General features: G+C 54.0%; 1 long non-coding RNA gene across 1 annotated transcript in view; it reads left to right on the top strand.

Moving 5' to 3' along the window:
* The first annotated feature begins 215 nt into the window (after nucleotides 1-215).
* LOC130585955 (uncharacterized) overlaps nucleotides 216-18,752 on the top strand; it is a 47,835-nt gene continuing 29,298 nt past the window's right edge. The window contains exons 1-2 of the long non-coding RNA XR_008966645.1: nucleotides 216-442; nucleotides 15,821-15,861. This is a non-coding gene — a long non-coding RNA (uncharacterized LOC130585955). The remainder of the gene's footprint in view (nucleotides 443-15,820; nucleotides 15,862-18,752) is intronic.

The following is an 18,752-nucleotide window of genomic DNA, read 5'->3' as shown; positions in this document are numbered from 1 at the left end:
GTCTGTGCTGGGAAGGAGCCATGGGACTGGGGATGGGGCCACTGGAATGACACAGGGTCCCTTGGTAATATTCATGCCCTTGTTTTCTAGGGCCAGGTTGGTGTCATTTTGTTTCCCTCCTCCCAGGGTGTGCAGGATGCTCCTTTCCAGGCAGGRGGTGGCAGGGACAGGTAACCCTGCCTCTGAACAGATATTTCCATGGATGTTGCCTTGAGGTCTGTCATTGCTGCTTACCTGGGACAGCCACAGAGGCCTCTAATTGTTGGGAGAGGCTGTGGGCGGCCGGATAGGAATCTTGGAATAGGCTGCTGCCTTCCCAGCAGGGAGAGCCCAGCCACCTAGGAGAAAGAGGAAGAAGATGAGCAGGAGAGGAGAAGGAAAAAGAAGGGAAAGATAGGAAAGAAGCAGGGACCTCTGTGCAGCTCCAAGGACTGCAGAGATGGTGAGTGATTTCACATCAGATTGGGGGGTACCAAAGAGRTTTGGTGGGGAAAGCTGCAGTTAATTCAAGGCAGTTGGTTTTTTCACGAGGTTCGTGAAGACACTCACCTCTGGCTGTGGTGAAGGCCAGATGGCTCAGCAAGCATCCTGGAGGACTGCTGCCCTGTGGATGCAGAGGTGGCCCCTGCCCAGATCCCTGTGTGTGGAGGATGTGCCTGAGGAGGGGCTGTGCCTGCCGAGTGCCTCTCCAGGGGCATTATGGCAGCCGGCCCTGAGCTGTGGTGGCTCTGAGCCATGGCCCAGCGGGCTGTGGGTTTGGCCCAGTCCTCAGCCTCCCCTTGGAGAGCTCCCATGCCCACTGACCCGGAGCCGGGCAGGAGCCGGCGGGATGGGGTGAACGTGAGGACACGGCAGGAGCTGCAGGGTGGGACCGGGAGTAGGTGCCACAAGGCACAAGGCAGGGCTGTGGGCGGCACAGGGAGAAGCGGGAGCCCTGCCTAGCCCTGGCTGCTCGGAGATGTGCCTTTGGCACGCACGATGTGTCACCTGCCTCCCGAGCGGCTCAGCCCTCCCGAGTGCGCTCAGCTGCCGCGGGAGAATGCTGTGCCTCAATGGAAGAGCGCTCTGTGCRTGGGGAGCCGTGCCTGGGGATGCTGGGATGCCTTCCTTGCCACAGCCCTGCTCACCTGGAGCTGCCTGGGCTTTTMCTGGAGACCAGGTGGGTCCTGTCTCCCTGGTGCCTGTGTCTGGGGGGTGTGAGGACTGTCACCGTGCTGACCCTCAAGTGACTGCATGCTGCCCCTGAGGTAATTCCTGGGGCCTCTCTGGGCACTTCTGTGGCACCACTGTCCCATAGGCATTCCTTAGGCTTTCTTGGTTATGGATTARAACTGGTTCATAGGACCTGAGTGGTGGAGGAGAAGGGACTGTTTTGGTCCCAAAGATTCCAGGCAGCAGAGTATGGTACCAGCTCTCATGCCAGCTGGCCGCAAGGAGGTGGATTTGGAGCTCTGGACCATGGCCCCTCAGCAGAGCTGGTTTGGAAGCTTTTCAGGAGAGGGATGATGRGGCTGAAAGCTCTGCCCAGCTCTGATCTGACCTGCTGTGAACAGCACATGGTTTTATAAAACAAGATGCGGGTATGACATCTGAGCTCTCTGCCAGGATTTACCAAGGCTGTATCATGGCATGGACATCTCTTCTGCTCCATCTGCAGATAGAGTCAGACASGAGTCCTGTGGCAGTGTTTGTTCAGAGCTCTGTGTGCAGCCCTTGGCCAAGCTGACCGGGTCAAATCTTCTCTGCCTGCAGAAACAAAGGCTTTGTAGTGGTGTGGGGCATCCCAGGGACCCTGCAGTGCCTCGGGCCTTGCAACCGCAGCCCAGGGATGGGAGGGCACCAGTGGGGCTGGGGATGCCTCTCTGGGCACAACTGCCCCCATTTTGGCATGATGTCGGATGAGTCTCTGAGTCCAGTCATTGAAAACATMATTTTTGGCAGCCCTCAAAAGGCTAAAATAAACAAAAGGCTGTTGTGTGACAGGTCCTGGTGATACCCAGCCCTCTGTGTGATGTTGGTGCCACTGGCCCTGTAGTGAGGCATTGGGCTGCTGTCCTTTCACCTGGGCATGCGTGTCCTTCCCTGCACCATGGCACAGAGGTGCTGCCCTGTACCTGCTGTGATACGGGCACTGTTCCAGCCAGGCAGTGCGAGAGGCACAGCTGYTGGAGCAGGTCATCAAATTCCAAATCAATTTGGAAGGGCTTTCAAGCTCCAAAGGGTTTGTCATTTGTGTTCTCAGTCTCACATCCCTGGTAAAGCTCCCAGGAGCCTTCCTGTTGGATCCAGAGAGGGGTGGAAGGTGGATGCTCCCTGACATGCACTCCATTCTCAGTGCTGACAGCAGGAGTGCCAATAAAACAACTGTTTGTTGTCTGTGGTAGTTTGATRTGCTGCACTAAGAGCATGTGGAGCTCATCCAGCCCCACCTCCCCAGAGCACGGTGTGAACATGACTTGCAGCTTCTTGTGACCAGTAAATAGAATTTGGGGAATGAAAAGAAAACCAGAAAAGTTGGTTTGTTAATCTTAGTGATATATGAAAGAGCTGTCAGCTCCATGTCGAAATCATGAATCCCTGGATATTCCTGGGACAGGGCAAAGGAATGCATCCTGCAGTATTTTTTCACTTGGAACAACTGTTTGGCTCTTCTTGGTCTGAAAAGTTAAACTTGGCCTGAGTAACAAATTAATGCCGTCTCTTAGTCACTGTCTGGCTGGGATGGAAACACTTCTTTGACCTGGTTTATCTGTGTATCCATCCCGATGGCTTGGACAGGGCTGGCTCTTGGCTGCCGCTCCTTTCCAGGGTGCTGCTGGCTCTGGCGCCGGAGCTGCRTGGTGTTGATGGTGCGGGGGGAGCTCAGATGTGGCGCTGCTGGTCCTTATTAGGGTCTCATGTCGTGAGCAGAGGTGCTTTCTGGAAGGGTCTTCTTTTTTAGGTTTTATTTTAGGTTTTATTTTGTAATGATTTTTATTAGATTGGTTGAGCTGGAGAAAATAATTTCTTCTCTAGGCTGTGTCTTCGCACAATCATGGGATGGTTTGGGTTGGAAGGARCCTGAAAGCTCATCTCATTCCACCCCCTGCCATGGGCAGGGACACCTTCCACTGTCCCAGATTTCTCCACGCCCTGTCCAGCCTGGCCTTGAACACTTCCAGGGAGGGGGACCTGGAAGCTTCAGCCTGGCGACAGTGGGGCTCTGTGCCTTGACTGGTTTAAAAACTGAGAAAAGATGGGCTGTAGTCCTCATTTTCATCTCCTGGCCCAGATTTCCTTCTCCTTACTGTCCTTCCCATGTTCTCACCTCGTGCTGTTAGCAGTGGGTCCTAGTACTGGTGGGAGGAGCATGGAGCTCCTGGGGCATTCCCTGAGTCTTCTGTGTAGGGACTCCAAACAGGRAAGGAAACCTGGAAAGACACCACCTGCACTTTGTGCATTGTTCATGTARTTCAGGCAAGAAACCAGCTCATTGTGTGGTTCCAAACATGACAACACATTCCTGGGGGCTGGGGGATGGGCCAGACTGGGGTCACATTTTGCYTCCTGTGTTTGTGTCACCTGCCCCTTGCTGCTATGCCTGAGTGTATACCAGTGCCTTGGGCTTGTGCTAACAGCATTCCCAGTGCCTGAGATGAAGGAGGATTTTTATCCACCTTGGATCCAGTGCAGGGTAAGGGGGAACTCGAGGATACCYSTTCCTGCATGAATGGATGCTGTGGYCAGCACCCACATCCCAGGCTGRGACTGGAACATTTCCACAGGGGTCAGGCTGAACAGACCCWGCCTGGCGCCAGCCCTGCCCTGAGCCATCCTCCTCTGCTGCTCAGGAGAGCCTGGGCAAGATGGGCTGAAAATGAATTTAAAAATCCCCAAGGAAGAGATGATTTCCTACTTCTGGCCAAGAAACATGACGCCGAGCAAATAGTAGAAAATAAAACAAAAATAAAGTTTACATTGAATCTGGAAATGGACATTTAATTTGCAACATCGACAATGTCTGCATGCAGAAATCTCAGTTTCAKCTCCAGTCTCACAATGCTAAAGTCCCTGTAAATGATATTCCTGTGTGCACGTTCTGGAGCCCTGTGCCATGTCGTTAATGGAGTGCTCCTTCTGGGAGTACATTCTTCCCTCATTTTCTATCCCTATACATTAAATTGATAGTTTGGGGGATTACTGCTTGTTCCAAGCTCACATGGGTGGAGTCCCCTTTATATGGCCATGCTGGTATGAAGTGAATTTGAATTGGCGCAGCAGAAAACTGGAAAATTTGGAACAGATAACTGTCTCCTATCTTTATATGGGAACATCAGAGTTCCTAGCTTTATTCTGGGGTTCTTGCCATTCCAAATATAATTTATTCTTTCATATAACTGTTTTCATATGATACACTCTGAAGAGCGGATAATGGTTTGGGGAGGATATAATAATTTTTTTCCCCCTCCAAGGCTGACTTCCCAATTAATGAGATTGAGAACACGTTCCAAAAATCTATTTTTCCCCTCTGGGCTTTTTCTAATGTACTCAATTTATTCTGTACTATGTCTTGTGCTTCCTTTATGGAGTTTGATTCCTAAATATTTGGTGGTGGTTGGCTGGCTGGAGCCTGTGTAAATGCTCAGGGTACAGATGCAGTTGTGGGAGCACTGAGGAACTGGCTGTCCCAGTCCCTTTCCACTTGGAAGGGTGGACCTGGGGACATCACATTGTTGTCTTCACCATACTGCTGACCTCACCCTCAAATGGGGTGGCTTTGTGGGAAGCCATRAGCTTTGGGGGCATTGAGGAATATCCTTGTCCCCTGGCTCCTCCTTCTCTCCTCTCTGAATGAGAAGTGGGTGGCCAGGATGGCACCAGTGCCTCCAGCCCTCGGGAAAGGCTGTTMCAAGAGAAATCTGCAAAGCTCAAGGGCTCTTTCTTCTTAAAGCCTCACCTCTAACCTACATGGATAAAATTCTTGKTTTCTCTGCTCACATTGGTGATGCTCCCAAAAACCTGTGGCATATTATCCTAGRATCATGGAATGGATTGGGATGGAAGAGACCTTAAAGCTCATCCAGTTCCAGCCCCTGCCATGGGGCAGGAATGCCTTCTGCTAAATCAGGTTGCTCCAAGCCCTATCCAATTTGGCATTCCCAAGGATGGGGCAGCCAGATCTTCATATCAATYTTGGAGAGCCTCGCTGCTCAAAAATGAGTTGGTTGATGCGTTACAAAACCTACTGAAAAACAAAAACACAAACAACAAAAACCAAAACAAACCCACTTTTAATTTGGCCATCAAAATGAATTTTATGGTCTAGAGGAGTTACCTTGGGCCAGGGATGGTGGCAGAGGGGTKCTCAGAACAGACATTTCAGTGTTACCCAGGCAGTGATGTGGTGCCTGCTCTGCTCTGTACTGCTGGGGCTCAGGCGCTCCCTCCAAGTCACATCTCTCCCTGTCCTGACCAAATCCCATTTTAGCTCCTGTTGGCTTGGGATGAAGCTGAGGCAGGACCCCTAGAGAGTGTCATAGCCTTCTGTAGCCCCCAACCCAGCCCCATCAGCTCCCCGGGGATGAGCAGTGCAGCAGGACCAGACTTCCCATGCGTTGGACTAAGTRCTGGGAGCTGAGGAGGAAGAGGATGATGATGAAGAGACCAACTATGAGGAATACCCTTGTTTAGTGGTAGGAATGTCATTCTGCAAGCAGCYCTTCTCTTTCTCCACAGCTAGGAGCAGCTAAGACCATTTTGTGGTGGCAGCCACATTCCCAGGAGTGAGGATCCAGATTTAGACCACTTGAGTCAGATGTTGTGGGACCTTGGGAAGCCACTTTCCAGGTCAAAAGCACTAGAGAACTGCTCTGCAGTGGAGTTTTGGGCTCTGGGTGGATATTGCTGTCCAGAGAAGCTGTGCCTGSCCCAGCCTGTGAAGTGTCCAAGGCCAGGTTGGACAGGGCTTGGAGCACCCTGGSATCCTGGAAGRTGTCCCTGCCCATGGCASGGGGTGGCATGAGATGAGATTTAAGGTCCCTTCCAACCCATTGCAGCCTTGTAGGATTCTGTGTCTCGTGTGAGGGCTGGGTTTTGCATGTCCCTGCTGATCTGTTCATGTCCCTGCAAGTCTTGTCTGTGCCTTGGTGCCAATAACTCACGGGTGGGTGACCAACCAGGTGCCCCAGATCCCTGCTCTGCTCAGAGCCTCCCTGTTTTCCAGGTGTGCTACCCCAGGAATGCTTTGATGACAGAGGGCACTTCCCAAGRGGGCTGTGCTGGTCCTGGTCCTGCTCACTGAGACAAAGGTGCTGCTGCCTTCTCAAGGGTCTGTAGTGCCCAAGCTCCCCCATGGGGCAGCAAACCCCAGGYTGTGGGGATAGGACACCTCACTGTGGTCCACTTAGATCTCATGCCTTGTYCCTACCGAGGGGGAGGAGGCTGCCAGAGGAGAGAGGCACATTGCCATGACCTTGATTTTCCAGGCAGACTGGAGGGGCTCCCCCAGACCCAGTGCTGGGATGTGTATGAAGGCAGCGGGAGAGACATGGGAGATGCAGAGCTCTGTCCTAGGAGAGAGGAAGGATGGAGTGGCTGGAACGGCAGCAGGGATGGGATGGGATGGGATGGGATGGGATGGGATGGGATGGGATGGGATGGGATGGGATGGGATGGGATGGGATGGGATGGGATGGAATCAGCAGCCTGGCTCCACCGGGTGAAGGGTGGGGGTGTGGTGGTGAGCTTGCTCCCTGCCCAGGTGCTTGCTCTTGGGGTCTCAGGGTCCCTGGACACCCCCTGTGTGCTGGACACCCTGATCTTTGTGCTGCCCACTGGGCCCCCTGCCTGCCTCAGTAAAAGTCTCTCCCAGCCTGGGCTGCAGCCCTGGGTCCTCTTTGTCAGAGGCTGCAGCAACAGTGGAGCAAGCGGCAGGGAGGGGAAGGGAGGAGAGGACAGGGAGGGCACCCCCGTTTGCTCCTCACGCTCATGCTATAATTAGCCAGGCTGGCGGGCAGAGTTGCTGTCAGGCTGCTGACACCCAGCCAGGCTGTGGGGCTGCGTGTGAAGTGCACACTGCAGGACAGGGTGTAATTAATTAGCTGCAGGCCCTGGGAGCTGACTACTCGCATCCAGCTTCTTTTCATGCCTTTTTATTTTTTTATCAGCGATGAAAGATAGAACTTCACCTATAAGCCAGTATAAACATGTAGGAGGATGGAAATGTTCAAGGACAGGTTGGACGGGGCTTGGAGAAACCTGGGATAGTGGAAGGTGTCACTGCCCATGGCAGGGGTGGAATGGATGASCTTTAAGGYCTCTTCCAACCCAAACCACTCTGTGATTCTATGACCTGGTGTGCCCGAAGATTAAAAAAATAACAAAACCATTTGTAAATACCAGGCAGCACATGAATGCAATTATAAGATCAGGCAGCTGACATCCCCAAAATGAGGCAAAATAAAAAAACCCACCAGGTTTTAGCAGGATCACAGGCCCAGCCATGCTCCCCTCCAGCGTGTGCCATGGTCAGGGCTTCCTGCTATAAATAGCAGTGAGTTCAGCTCCACAGCTCAGCCRTGATCCTGCAAACACTTAGGCCCAAGCACAGCTCCTTCCCGACGTGCTCTGAGCTGCTGTAATCATGCTACAGTTTGCAGGCTGTAATCATGAAAAAGAAGGCAAGATAAGGTGGAGATGGAAGGCCGTGCCCCGTCAGTGGATCCGGCACTGGGCGAGTGTGCAGCGCTGTGCCTGCGGCTCCCCCGGTCCCTCCCGCTCCTCCCTGGTGCCCCAAGGGCTGCCATGAAGGSCCCACGGAGCCGAGGTGCTCAGGCCTGTGTGTTCGTGTGGCTCTGGGTGCTGTGCAGCTGGCAGGTTTACAGCTCCCGTCAGGAAATTTGACAAGTTCTTCATCGGGGGAAGTGGYGAGGGCAGGATGGGGCTGTGCCGGCCCCGGCAGGGTGCTGGGAGCTCCTTCCACAGGSACACTCCAGCACAGAGCTGTGTGTACCTGTGTGGCTGGCTGTGCACAAATGAGCTCGAGAGGCATGCAGCACTACAATAGCAGTGGGGAAAACAAAGTTTCCTGGATGAGCTCTGAGTAAAGAAATGCTTTGAAGCTGGGGTAAGCCTTAGCGTGGTGTGAGCTGCGAGGGGTTTGCACAGGGAGCATGGCCGGGAGGAGGCTCAGCTGGGGAAAGCCAGGCTGGGAAGATGCTGCAAGGGGTGGGAAGGCAAGGACAGGGTGCAAAGAGACTTGTGTAATGGAGTTTGCTGGCAGATGCTCATTGCCAGACTTGCTTTTCCTCTGGGCAGAAGGCAGGGTGAGACAGAGCTAGTCCTCCTTGCCTGGCTGATGAGGACCCCCAAGTCATGGTGAGGGTYGGTGCTGCAGCCAGCCCAGCTCTGTGGGTGTGATTGCTGAGGGAACGACACGGTGGGAGCTGCAGGGTGGCTAAAGTCATGGTGGCATGGGTTGGGAACCACGGCCTGGCTCCTTCCTGCTGCTCCAGCACACATCCCTGCTCCTCTGTACARTGCACCTGCAGGGGTGAGCTCTGAGCTGGAGGAAAAGGAACAGGAAGCAGAATYAATGATGTTGGGAAATTTGGTGTTGTTCTGGCTTGGTCTGGCCCTGAAGAGCATACAACCTGCTGGCAGTGCCAGACTAAGCTGAAGATCTGCTCTAGAGTGAGGGGGCTGCTGTCCCAGAGGCCCCATCCCATCACTGTCCTGGGACTCAGAGAGGGGTTGGGTGGAGCTCACAGACTCATGGAATACCCTGGAATGGACCCACAGGGATCACCCAGCCCAGCCCCTGGCCCTGCAGAGATCCCCCACCAATCCTGTGCATCCCTGGCAGCGCTGTCCAAACGCTCCTGGAGCTGTGGCAGCCTCGGGGCCGGGACCATTCCCTGGGGAGCCTGGGCAGTGCCAGCACCCTCTGGGTGGCCACCGTGTTTTCTGAAGAACCAGGTTTCCATTTATGTCTCAGGCCCCAGAAAAAACAGCAAGGCCTCCCTACTGGGTCCCAGCTGTGAGGGTGGGTGAGGCTCTGGTGGGCTGAGCTGGAGCTGGGCAGTGCCCCCTTGCTCCCAGAAAGGTGTCCTGGCCCTGGGAGATGCCGTGGTCAGCTCAGTGTTTGAGCCAGGCGGTGGCATCAGGGAGACCCAAACACAGCCTCGCTGCCCCATGGGTCTGTGGTGTCTGAGGCAGGGACAGTTCCCAGGACACAGGAGCTCCCTCCTAGCTGTGAGTTTTGCTGCCCTGCTGGGGGTGGCTTCAGGCCCTCTGTTCTGTTCTCTGCATTGCTTCAGTATACTGTGCATAGCCAGGTTTTCCTTCTTCCCCCCTCAGTGGTSCCAACCTCCTTTTCTCTGGTTTCCAGCTTGTGTTGCACCTTCCATTGGACTCAAAGCCCAGCCTGGATGTGCATGGCTGCCCCGCATGTGTGCACAGGGTCAGGGCTGTTTGCAGGCGAGTGTGAGAGCTGGGTCAGGCACCTGCTCTGAGCTGGCTGGGGTGAGGCAGCTGTGGAGGAATGAACATGCTGCAGCCATTGGCATCCTCCCCTAGCTGGGTCAGGCCTGGAGCGGGGATGGCCACTCCTCCTCAGAGCCTTGGAAGCTGAGGCAGGAGCAGGCTGGATTCTGGGGATGGYGGYTGGGGCTGGCTCACRCCCCTCCYCMTGGTCCTGCTGCTGCTTTGGCCTTGCCAAAATGCCAGCCTCCAGCAAAGACCCCTCTGTGATTCCAATGGCTCGTCCTCTTCCCTCCTTTCCTCGAGCCAGGCCTGCCCATCTGGGCAGCACTTCCTGCCACCAGATTTGCTCTGCTGTGTCACCCAGCCTTTATCAGAAAACCCTGTTCTCCATTCCTTGTTCTCCATACTTCAGCTTACAGGCAGGACCTGCTCTCCATCCAGCCTGGCTTTTGGGGGTGCAAAACTGCCCCCAGCCTGGTGTCCTGGGGCTCCCTCCAGGCTGGGACCCACACTGAAGGCAGGAGTTATCACTATGCTTTTCAGCTCAGCAACCTCGTTCATCTAGCCTGAAATTCAAGTTTTAGGATTTGAGGGTTCATCTGGCCATAGCTGATGTTTTGGGGTTGCTTGGGGCTGTACTAGCCCAGGCCCCTGGCAGTGCTGGGGCTGTTTGAGAGGTGCAGGGTTGGGGGCAGGTGATGGCCGTGGGATGGGTGCTGGAGGGGGGCAGCAGCATTCCCAGAGCCCTCTGGCTCCTCAGTTGAGCCCATTCCAGGGGCTGGAGGGAGTTGAGGTGCATGGTCTGCCCAGCACAGGGCTGCTCCAGCCCTGGCTCGGGGGATGCTGTRAGCTGGGCTGAGGGCTATCATCTCCTTCTTCCTCTTCCTAAACAACCACTCACATCCCAGGCTCTGAATTTTATTCCTCTTCCGACACTCAGGCATCACCTCCCCATTACTCATAACTGCAGCATTTTGCAGATACGTGGAGCTTGAGGGATGGCTGTGGCCAGCAGCAGCACCACCAGGAGCCAGGGGGACAAACCAGGATGTGGGGAATGGGCTCTGCAGCCATGATCCCCGAACCCTGCCCTGCCTCAGGGGCCAAGCACCTCCTGCCCGTGCCCAAATCCCYGTGGAGCCCACCCAGCCCAGCTCCGGAGCATGGCTCAGGGATGCTGACGTCCTGGCAGGTGAGCAGGTGACAATGGCAGTGTGGCAGCACAGCCTGCAGCTAGCGATGGCTCATGAGTTTGGTTTGCAGAATCCTCTTCTAGCATGGAAAAATCACTCATCCCTCAGTTTTCCTCTCATTTGCTTATGTGGGCATTGATTAGGCTGGGAGTTACTAAGCCAGATTTTATTGGAATGACTTCGAAAGCTGCCACCCATGAGCAGCCACTGGTCTTTGGGGATTATTTTGGTGTAGCTGCTAAATAATTGCATGAGGTTTCTTCTTCAGCCTTGCTAATAACTTTGTTCTCCCAGGGACGCTGACTAGAAAAAAGATGAGCTGAGATTATGCTTGGCAACATTAACAAGAGGAAAAAGTACAACAGGATTGATGTCTGCTGGCAGGAATAAATAAATAAAACAATACTGTCTGTCTTAGCCCTCCATAAGCATGCTTGTTTCCAGCCTGGGTCTGTTATCTCCCTGGATTGGCTGAATTTTGGAATTCAGCACACTCCTTTAAATCACTCATCACTTTTGTCTGCAGCATCTTGTGCTAATTCTGACCAGGGACCAGCAAGGCTGGCTGTAGGCAAGCTGGGCTGGTAGCTTACCCACGTTCGTGTAACTCACAAAATTATTCAGGTAGTGCCTGAAAAGTGAAATTAAATGAACAAATTCAAGCACTCCTCTTGGTCCAGATTCATAGAATCAAGGAGTGGTTTGTGTTGGAAAAAACGTTAAAGCTCATCCAGTTCCACCTTCCTGGAATCCCAGGCTGCTCCAAGCCCTGTCTGACCGGGTCTTGAACACTTCCAGGGATGGGCATTCATCATCTGGGACAGCACCCTTGCGTCCCACCTTTCTCTCCTGGCCCTGATGGAGGGGTAAAGGGGTGGTCTGGAAGCTGTGTGTTGGTGGCTGTCCTGCCCAGTGACACGTCCAGGGCAGCTCCTGCCCCCACAGGTGCCTCTGTGCTGTCCACACCCACRGTCCCTCGCCTCAGTGTCTCAGGAGGAAAGGGTGGAGATGGGTGCAAGCCTCGCTTGAGGTGTTTGTTTTAAAAAGACAGGCTGATAAAAATTACTCCATTATTTCATTAAGGGACTTAAAGTGTGCTTCCTCAGCCCTGAGTCATCAATGAAGTGAGCAAGCGAGGAGCAGCAGTGGGTCCCGCTGGAGGCTGACTCACGCTGCGGCTGGGGCTCGCAGGGACTCTGAACTGGGTGATGCTCCTCCCCCTCTGCCTCAGGAAGGCCAGGAGCTTCCAGCTTCCTCAGCAGCAGCAGGAGACCCCAGATTGCTTTGGGAGCTGAGACACCATGCTGTAGCTGTGCCTCTGCCATCCCCAGCTTTGCCTCGATGCATGGGAGCCACGAGCAGTCACTTTACYCCTCTGGAAGGAAGCCCCAAGACCATCCAAGAGCAGAGCGTRCACACAGGCTGGCATTGGAGCTTTTATTCTTTGTTTGCATTGATAGAAGCCTCCAGATCCCTTCTCAGTCCAGGAGGAATGGAGCTTTCTTCCCAGAAGGCACAGGAAAACACCGTGACACCTTTTGCTCATCCGCCTGTTTCAGTTCACAGGCAGGAAACACAAGCCAGTCCCAGCTCCAGTAAGGTCAGGAGCTGTCCCCTTGCACTGCTTTGTCTAGTCGGCACTGTAAAACCTGCCTTACCCCTCCCACCTGAGGCGTTGGAACTCTGTTCAAGCCCAGTGCCAGGACATTTTTCCTAAGATCCAGACTATGTGTTCCCTCTGCCTGACCCTGCTTCCTTACATCCCACCCTTCCCTTGGCCACTTTTCCCTTATTGTCCCCTCCTGTGGATGTGGCTGAGACTGTGGTATCCAGTGGGACTGAGGTGGCACTGGTGGCACTGTCCCAGTCCTGCTGCTGTCCCTCTGTGTGTGACACTGCAGCAGGCAGTGCCACAGCCTCCCATGGCCCGTTTCCTCTGTGATGTCTCATTAGCCCCTCCAAGACATCACTGATCCAACGGGGAGGATCTTCCCAGGCTGGGCTCAGAGCTCTCTCAGTGCTCCAGCTCCTACTGGGTGCTGTGATGTCCCTGCCTTTGGAAAGGTCTCCGGCAAGCTCTGCTCTGGTGATTATTGTGGCCAAGGACTTTCCTGGACACTCCCCCAGAGCCCTCTGCCTCCATCCACCTTGGTTTTGTGCTTGCTTGGGAGAAAGAAATGCGGTGTGGTGGGACTGACCTGTGCAATTCCATCTGCCWGCTGGGCATGGTCCTGTTCTCTTCTGGAAAGGGAGTAAGGAGCCAAAGAGCTGTGCAGGGACAATATGGGAAACTGAGGCACTAAGTGGGAAGAAATGGCTCAAGGCCAGATTTTGGGTGGTGGTACAGCTGATTCACTGCTCCTGGTCTTGCTCCAGGCTGCATTCCTTGGACAAGTTGCTGGAATTCTACTTTTCCTCCTTATTTGCTATTCTCTTCATCAATAATTTTGATTCATCATTGCTGTAATCACCCAATATTTTGTTGGGTTTTTTTCTCTCTCTGCAAAGTTAGTTCCTCATTGTTTTATCCTAGATACCTAAAATCTTCTTAGTTTTCCATGGCCATGGCTTTGATGGGAGCTTTTCCCATGGACCTCAGCTGTGGCTGGGTGGAGGCTCTGGCTGTGTGGGGTGCAGGTTTTCCAGATGTTGTTTCAATAGTGTTGAGAAAGCTGTTTGCAGGTGATTCCTCCTTAAATATCAGCAGTTCTCTGTGATCTCCACTAGCACAGAGAGCAGAAGGAACTGAATTTGTTGTGGCTCAGGAACTTCATTGCAATTGATTCACAGTTTGGGAAGTATGACGTTGGGTTTTGGCTAAGTTTAAAGAAGTGAGTAAATACCACATGGGAGTGCTGTGTTGGAAGAGGTGTGGAAGGGGTGTGGAAGAGTGTGTGGAAGGGGTGGAGCTGTTCTGGGTGTGCTGTGGGCAGGTGCCATCACCCAGGTCCCATCACTTACCCTGAGCAATCGCTGCTCTGCTTGTTTCTCTGCTGCCTCAGGAATGCATGGAGTGGTTTGGGAGATCTGGGGATCTCCTGGAGATCTCTCAGCCCAATCCCCTGCTCAGTGCAGGATCACATACACTGGATTGTCCTGGACACCCAGGATCATGTCCAGTGGGTCTTGGATGTCTCCAAGGATGGAGACTCTACCACCTCTCTGGGCAGGTTATGCCAGTGTTGGATCAGCCCAGTTTCGTGTCTGGYCATTGATCTGTAGGGCTTTGCTGCAGCTCCTTGCTGCTGTGGGGTCAGAGGAGCAGGAGGGGGGCTGCTCAGGGCTCTTGGACGTCAAATACCGGCAGGAGGGCAGGCGAGACAGAACTACAGAATCACAGAATCTCCTGAGCTGGAAGGAAGACACAGGGATCATCCAGTCCATCTCCTGCCCCTGCCMAGGACACCCCAACAAYCCCACCCTGTGCATCCCTGGCAGCGCTGTCCAAACGCTCCTGGAGCTCTGGCAGCCTCATTCCCTGGGGAGCCTGGRCAGTGCCAGCACCCTCTGGGGGAAGAACCTTTTCCTGATCTCCACCCTAACCCTCCCCAACACAGATCCAGCCCTTCCCAATGAGCTTCCTTCCCCAAATGGGGGGAGCTCCTCATGTGCTCCCAGCTCTRCCCCAAGAGCTCTGTGTGCCCTGGGCTGAGCAGGAGGATGTCACATGTGCGGACCCGTGTCCCCTGTGCTGTGGGGTGGTCACAGCCTCCCCACTGTGCTGTTGATGAACCAAGGTTTCCATGCCATGGAGAGGGTCCTGCACCACTGAGCCACAYCCCCATCTTGCTGGCTTGGCAGAGCTCCCATTTGGTCATGTTTTGGTGACAGTGAATTCCTGCCTGCTTAAAAGCTGGRGTCCTCCTCTCCCTGCTGCCTTTGGTGGGAGCTCCCTTGGCTTTGGCTGGCCAGGGGAAGCTTTGGGATTGCTCTTGTGGCCCTGATTAGCATTCGGCCCAGCTGCTCCCSCTGTTTCGAGTTGGAGCTCACCATTGCCTGGCAACCACGGAGCAAAACTACAACAGCCGCCCCAGAGCCTGRGTGGCTCCTGCCAGCCTGCACRCACGGACACACGGGGAMGGGRACAGGGACAGGACCACCCTGCACTCACCCATGTGTGCTGCTCACCGGCCCCCACCCCACAAGGTGCAAGGACAAGGATCATCCCCAGGACAAGGAGGAGGAGGAGGAGGAGAGGGCTGTGGAGGTGCAACGGCTTTGGTGACACCCAGCTCCGGTGGGTCTGTGTCTGTCTGTCCTGGTGCCACCTGCTGTGAGCATCCCACTGTTGGGTACAGCCTGCCCTGCACATCTCTCAGTGCAGGGACCATTCTGTGCTCAGGGAGCTCGTGCCACACACTGGGGCTTTGGAGCAGACTCAGGGGCCAGTCCCCTCTGCGGGTGTCTCTGGGACAAGTGGTGCTGGGGGAGAGCCTGGCATGTGTGTGTGGTACCCGGCCCCATGGGACGTGCGGAGCTGTGCACACTGTGTGTGCCGTGCATGTGCCTAGCCCTGCACCCCACGGCGGGTCTGTGCAGTGCCCATCATCCCCAGGGTCCCCACGGGGAGGCTCGGCCTGACTGAAGTCTCCCAGGGGACACTGACACAGCCCATGTGTGGTGCTCTCTGTCGTGCTGGGGATGGACTTGGTGGCACATGGGGACCTGAGTGAGCATCAGGGCTATCTCTGCTCCCCAGTTTTGTGAGTCCTTGGGGTCTGATGTGGTTTTCTTGGGACTCAGCCCTTTCCCTGCCAGAGGATCTCTGCAGTGGTGGTGGCTCAGTCCCTCCACCAGATCCTGCACTTTGTCCTCTGTCCAGYTGGGCAGACTTGAAAGGACTTGAATCTCCTCTTGACGCAAGGTGCCACACTTCTGCAAGTGACAGGAGACACAGACACGTCTGAGTACATTRAGTTCAGATCTAATGAATCCCTTCCTCTGCAGCTTAAATCTCTGGTTTTACATTCTTGGCTGCTGTGGGCTCTGCCTGTGGCTGGTATTGGCTGGAGGTCCAAGCTGTCCTGTCCAGCCAGCTTGCCCAGACCTATCAGGCAGGAAAAYAACAGACATGTGCCTTGCATTGCTTCCCCATCCTCCTCATCAGKGATGCTTGCTTGGCAAAGGGTTAAAAAATAAATGCATTTGTGTTTTGTGTCTTTCAGAGCCTGGGGTCAGCAGACAAGAAGGACTTTTACCAGCCAAAGTAAGTGCCAGTAGCGGTGGTGAGTAATTGCATGGAAATTCCCGGTTGGTCCATATTACCCAGCAGCTCCATGGCTTGCTAAGATTAGACATTTCAATGTACAAGAATAGCTGCTGCAATTACACAAGTGAGGATAACAGTGGAAGGGCTGTCAGTCATCCTGGCTTYGGAGCATATGCAAATCCTTCCTTCAGGTCAGAAGGAATCGTGACAGCTTGATGGAGCCTGGGGGATAGAGCCGGGAGCGGGGGGCACATGGGTGACCTTTCCCACCTCTGGCTCCCTCTAYTCCTGGTTTCACAGCTGAGCTGTGCTGGAGAATTGAAGGGTTTCGTAGAGTGTCACAATGGGCTGATCTCGGAGCGTGGCCCCACAGCCAAATATTGATGTTGGTGCCTGTTGTCTTCCACCTGCTGTGTTTGGTACAGCATTGTGAGCTGCAGGGGGAGAGGAGGGCAGAAGGCTTTTTAGAGCCATGGACATGAGAAAGTTCCTGCAAACCACTCTACCACCACGAGCAGTTTGTTACCTGGTGTGTGGATTAGGTAACAGAATTTCACCACAGCACAGCACCTTCTGGCGAGAAGGTTGTGCTTGCTGGARGAGCAGATCTGTTCCCATCACCATTTGGATAATGGCAAACTCTGTTGACAAAGCCCTGCTGAGAGGCTGGGTTTTGCCCCAGCTCGGAATTGTGTATTGTGCTGCTGAGCACAGCGCCTGTGGGATCTTGTGTTGCACCTGCTTGGGGAAGTGAAGGCTATCCCTTTCTCCTGAAAAAAAACRACATAGCTGGATTTGAAGTTGTGGGACAGTGCTCTGATGGACAGGATTGTCAGGGGACCATGGCTTTGGAAAATTCAGAAGGAATTGKGTTGAGAAAATTTCTCCTCCAAAGTTCACTCTCCTGTTCTTGCTCCCTCTTTGTGGCTTTCCCAAGCATTCCTGCAGTGCTACATCCCAGAAAGTGTGAGCACCGTGAAAGCATCCTCGGTCTGAGTTAGATGTGGCCTGAGAGGGAGCACGTGCAGAGGTGGCAGGCTCTATCAGAATTGCTGTATGGACCTGCCTGCTCGCTGTACACGGTGGGAGAGCAAGTGTGGCGTGTGTACACGTTCTTCAGTTACCTGCTGAATCCTCTTTGTGCCACCATGAGTTTTTAAAACTTGGTGTTGCTTTCTAGGCCCGTACTGAAAGTCTGATTTGAGGGAGCTCCTCTGCCTGTTCACCCCAAGGCAGTGCAGCTCATTAGCTTTCCAAAACAGGCAGATAAAGACTCCTGGAAATAGAGCCAGAGCCATTTCCCAGGCTATTTAATCGCACTTGGCTTTCTGGGAGATCAGAGGGATATTGCAGGAGGTAATGGAGTCATCGTGGATGCAACAACAACATGAACACATGTTTGGCAAAGAACTCACGGCTGTGTTTTTGTGACCTCTCCCAACAGCTGTCCAAGATTTCAGTGCTCCTGACTCCAGTGCTGTGCTTGTGAGGAGTCTGTGTTTTGACAAACAGGTTTAGAACAGATTGAAGCATCTCCCAAGTCTCTATTCCAGCTGAAGTTTTGGGGAGGCTTGAAGTGGGAGATTCGGAGGAAATATGTAAAGAGCTCTTACTGTTCGGATTTCCTGCCATTTCCTGTGGGTTTGGCAGTTAGTAGCAACAATTTGTGGTGCTGCATTTATAACTCATCTCCTCTGAGAAATGAAGAATGTTTCTCTACCTGGAGTGGGAGAATATGGGCTTTCCATCTCGCTGAAGATGTGGAGCTGCTGGGTCAGAGTGGGGATGCTGGTGTAGGACGTCTTGTAGGTAAAGGATGTTTATGGGTTCCTCTGTGCCACAAGGACCTCCATGGCTTGGCCCAGCAGCTGTGACTTGGCTGATCATAACACTGTGACTTTGGTTAGTGCCCAGCCYATTTACACTCCTCAGTGGCTGTTTCGGGGTCATGACTGGTAAGTTTGTGGCCATGATGTGGCCTGGCACCACTGCCCCCATCCCATCTGGGTTTTTGACCCACTAGCTGATACCGCCCTGCTTGTGTTGCAACTGTCTGCAAAGCTGGACTGGGTGCTCCAGGGAACCCTTCGGTTTCTGGCAGGGCTGGAGCTGCTCTGCCTCAGCAGAGAGAGGTCCCTGGAAGATGCCAAAGGTCTGGTGGCCCTGCCAAGGACTCTGGGGATTTCAGCTCTTCTGCAGCAGCTCCACAGCCCAGATTCACAGTTCCCCARGCCCTGGGCAAGGTGGTGGCAAGCAGCCAGAGCATGGGAAGCAGCTGGTTCCCAGAGCTGAGCTGAGCTCTGGTGGTTCGTGGGCATATCTGTGCAGTGAGGCTGGTGAGCTGAGGGAAGTCTGGCAGGGTGCAGCTGCTCCTGCTGCTCCCATGTGCGAGAGCAAACTCGCCTGTGCTTCTGCTTTTCCTTTCCTGGCTGCCAAGGCACTGATTAACCTGTCACCAAAGTCCTGAGCTGYGGGAGCAGGGTCAGATCCACCTTGCTCTTGGGTCAAGCTTTGGGGCTCTCCCACAGCAGGTGCMGGTCCTAGAAGCAGAAAAATGGGGCACACATGCCAGAAATCTCAGCAGTGAGTTTTGTCACTGCTTGTCCTTTTGCATGAAGTCCAAGGTTGCAGTCCATTTCCCWACCTCTCAAGRAGCAAAAGCATTCAGTCCTTCCTCCTCTTTTTGCTCTCATGCTCATGTTCTTTAGGGAATGACTCCTCCTCTGTTCAGCTTTTTCTGATCAGGTGCCCTCCTCCTCCTCACTAGACATCAGATGCATCCCCTGAATTTTCATGTGTCTCCCAGAGTCACCCCTTCCCTTCCCTTCCCTTCCCTTCCCTTCCCTTCCCTTCCCTTCCCTTCCCTTCCCTTCCCTTCCCTTCCCTTC

Source organism: Malurus melanocephalus, unplaced genomic scaffold, assembly GCF_030028575.1.
Source record: "Malurus melanocephalus ecotype Western Australia unplaced genomic scaffold, MMel_1.1 scaffold_1022, whole genome shotgun sequence".
Lineage (NCBI taxonomy): Eukaryota > Metazoa > Chordata > Aves > Passeriformes > Maluridae > Malurus > Malurus melanocephalus.
This window is presented reverse-complemented; position numbering and strand designations above follow the sequence as displayed.